This window comes from Staurois parvus, unplaced genomic scaffold (assembly GCF_062004578.1).
Source record: "Staurois parvus isolate SC_StPar_1 unplaced genomic scaffold, SC_StPar_1.0 ptg001408l, whole genome shotgun sequence".
Lineage (NCBI taxonomy): Eukaryota > Metazoa > Chordata > Amphibia > Anura > Ranidae > Staurois > Staurois parvus.
The window spans coordinates 147,017-151,158 of record NW_028319204.1 but is presented as its reverse complement, the minus strand read 5'-3'; positions in this window follow the sequence as shown (position 1 = coordinate 151,158).

Below are 4,142 nucleotides of genomic sequence, written 5' to 3'. Positions count from 1 at the left end.
CAACAAGATCACAGCCAATTTCCTCATGGAGGGAGGGAGTGAACCCTCATCCAGACAGCTATTAAAGACCTCCGCAAGGTGAGGTGCCAAGCTGGACTTAAAAATCTTAAAGAATTCTGCTGTCAGACCATCTGGCCCGGGCGTCTTCTTAATGGCCAGACTATCTATGGCTTTGACAACCTCTTCAACTGTGATCTTGCCTGTCAAACTTGTGGGTGGAATATTATTTTCCAGACCTGGCGTAGACTCTAAAAAGCTCGACATCCTTGCCTGGTCGATGTGCTTCTCCCCCAAAAGATCCCCAAAGAACGCCCTTGAGACCTCCAAGATCCCTGACCTGGATTTTGTCAGGGAACCCGTACTCTCTCTCAGACCAGTGACCGTTTTAATTGCTACACCTTGCTTGCAGTTTTGGTAAGGGTCAGGCGACCCCTCTCCAGAACCAAGGAGGTATGCCGATCATACTGATATTTTCTGAGGAGAAGCTTAACCTCTGAGATTGCCCCAGAATCTCCACCCTCAGAGACAAGGCGATCGAGCTTCCTCCATAACCGTTGGTAGGCAATATACTTATCAAACTGTTTTTTCTTACCTAGGGCCTTGAAAAACCTGCCAATCTGCACTTTAGTAAGCTCCCACCACTCCGACTTACTGCTGCAGAAATCCAGGATGGTCTCCTGAGCTTGAAAAAAATCCTTGAAGGATCGTCCAGCAGAGTTGAATTCAGTCTCCAGACACCCCTCCCCTTCAGTGGTGCATCTGAAACATTTAAAGACACAGTCAGCAAAAGGTGGTCAGAAAACTCCACCGCCTGACACACGGGTGCCGAGAAGGCGGAGTCCCCCTTTAAAAAAAACCTGTCAATTCTACTCTCGCTTCTACCTCGCCTATAGGTGAAACCGGTGCTGTCTGGGCTGCACTTAATTAAGGCATCCTCCAGACCTGCTTCCCTAACTATTGCATTTAGAAAAACGCTGTCATACCCCAGCCTGTCATTGGAGCCCTTCCTGTCCTTAAGTCTAGTGACAGTATTAAAGTCTCCTCCAAAGACAACTTGCCGGGACGTAAAAAGGAAAGGCTTAATCCTTGTAAAGAGGCATTTCCTATCCCACTTGGACTGGGGACCATAGATATTAATGAGCCTTAGCTCTTGCCCCTTCACAAGGACGTCTAAGACCATACATCTTCCAACCTCCACCTCAATGACCCGCCGACACGTTACCATGCCGGAAAAAAGCACCGCAACTCCGCTGTAAGGCTCGGCCGCAAGAGACCAGAAAGAGGGACCATTCCTCCATTCCCTCTTCGCCAGATGAATATCAGCAAGACTGCTGAGCCTGGTCTCTTGCAAAAATAAAACATCAGCACAAATACTACTGAGCAAAAATAAGGCCATACTCCTAGTACCTACAGATTTTATGCTGGCAACATTAATGGTTGCCACCTTTATCGGAGTGGGAACTGCCATCAAGGTAATTGAGATGGTCGTTTCTTAACCTTAGTTTTCCTCAGCTTGGCTGAGGACTTAGCCCTCTTGCGAGACTCAACTACTTCCTCCTCTTCCATGGGAGAAGGGGTCCTACCGGACTCCCCATCCTCTCCCGAGAGGATCCCAAACTTATTTGTGGTGAACTCTTCTCCCTCCTCAAAGGAGGATATAGAGGAAGCAGGGGATAACACCACCTTACCCTTTCCTTTCCCCACTACCGACCACCCATCCCCTTTACCTCCCTCACATGATCCACCATCCCCAAGGTCAAGCGCTGACAGCTCTCCCTTCCCTATAACCCCCTCAGGAATCACCACAACCCCCGCAGGGTCCTTGCAATGAGATGGGAGGAGCATCGGAGGTGGTACCACAGAAGGCGCCTTGGGCCCCTTCTTGGCCCCCGAACCCCGGTTCCTCTGAGGAGGGGGGACAGGAACATTAGGAGTGGGGGTAGACAACACAGAAGGAGGTACCTGGGGAGACGCCAAGACAGGGGGAGATTTCACAAGAGGGGCAGGTACAGATACATTAGGGGTCACAGTAGATGCCACTGGTGCACCTGGGGCACCCGAGACAGCAGAATCCCCAGGAGGAGGGGAAGATGACTCCTCACCCCTTTCCTCAGCCTCCATCCTATCAAGTTCCTCCATCAGGCCAGGCAAATTATGGAGGGCCTCTGGACATTTGTTGTATGAATGTCCTAGTTGCAGGCATAAATTGCAACGAATTTGGTTGCACTCACGGGCAGTGTGCCCAATCCCCTGACAAAGCGAACACTTTATGACTTCACATGTGGCCGCAAAATGCCCTTTATTCCCACATTTATGGCAGACCTTGGGTTGCCCAGCGTAAAATACTACTAATCGGTCTTTTCCTAGGAAAGCCTTACTGTGGCTTCCCATCACATGCAGCCTTACTGTGGCTGTCCATCCACCTGTCCAGATCCCTCTATCATCCACAATTTTTTTAAGGGGGGCCAACACATCCCCAAATCTACTTAACCACACTGTGATGTCAGCAGGAGGAATGGATTCATTCCTGATCAGTATGGTGACACTTTTAACCAGCGCTTGCCGCGAGACCTGTTTTGGGACTAGTCCCTCCCACCTGGGGGTCCCCTTACACTCTATTTCATACCTTATCCAGAAGGTGTCTAACCCCTCAGCTCGCTGGAACGAAATGTCATACTCCCCTGTCCCTATGGGAGCAATAAAGGCAAAAATATTGGATGCCTTAAAACCCATCTCTAAGACTCTGTCCACCACCTCTCTTCTGATGGGGGGGGGGGGGGAGTTCCTACCCTCCCATCTCAGCTGTACAACATTCCTTCTTTGTGCTTGGCTCCCTGATCCCCCACTCTGTAATTCAGGCTGAGCCACAGCACTCCTTCCCCCTCTCAAAGCAGTCCAATAGCTAAGGGCTTTACCTGCAGGGGGGGGGAGGAAGGGAGGGGAGACTCACCCCCCTTACAGGGTCTGATACACATACATTTTCCACAGCATTTCCAGTAACCTTAGCATTTCCAGTACCCATAGCATTTCCAGTACCCATAGCATTTCCAGTAACCTTAGCATTTCCAGTACCCATAGCATTTCCAGTAACCATAGCATTTCCAGTAACCATAGCATTTCTAGCAACTTTAGCATTTCCAGTAACCATAACATTATCAGCAAACATAGCATTCTTAGTGACCACAGCATTCGCAGTGACCACCGCACTTCCAATAGCCACAGCATTATCAATTACCGAATCACCGGCTTTTTTACTTACAGTCCCAGACTGCTGATCTCCCCCTGGCTCTGCCGCCACTTCCTTTAGCAGAAAGCTGGGGATCCGTTCCAGCTTGACAAAGACAGACCTCTCCTTCATTCTCTGCATTGCTGGCTTGGAAACAATGCCCACCTCCTCCACCTCAGACTCCTCCGAGGTAAATGCAAATTTTCTCCCACCGAGAGGAGACTCCAACTCAGAGATAAACTGCAAACCACCAGCGCTGATACCAGAAGCCGCCTCCGCCTCCCACTCTGGCTGCTGCTGTTGCCTCAGATGCTGAGCAGGGACGGATCCTCGTTCCTCCGTCTCCCCGGTCTGCACGCTCCCTCCGGCTTGCTCCATGGCACGGCCCTCTGCAGTCACCGGCGCGCTGGCCAGCTGATTGGCCGGCTCCAACTGCTCCCCGGAGGAAAGCTCCTCCCCAGGCTCTCCTCTCGCGGCGGCCACCGTGCGTTCCCGCGCCTGTCTGAAGCGCTCCTCGTTAGTGTATTTCTCTTTGAGGGCTCCACTGGCTTGCTTCAGGGATGTAATTAAGGCACTCTGCCGACGGACAGCCATCTCCATGTCATCCAGGTCTGGCCTCATGAGCTGTCTTTTGGTGCTCCAGACACGCTCATAGCTGGATCTCTTTTTCTTTAGCTCCAAACGCATTTTCACCAGCCTCTCTTCCTCCTTCCTTATCCTGGCCACATGAGCTGTCACACGCCCTCGATAGGCAGCGTATGACTCACCCGGTTTAGGGGCATTTCCCAGGTCCTCTACTTCCATGGGACCGGTACTCAGTTCCCCAGGGGAGGGCCCCCCGCCCGGCTCATGGTCGGGCTCGGCCATGGGGAGGGCCCCCCGCCCGGCTCATGGCCGGGCTCGGCCATGGTTTGCT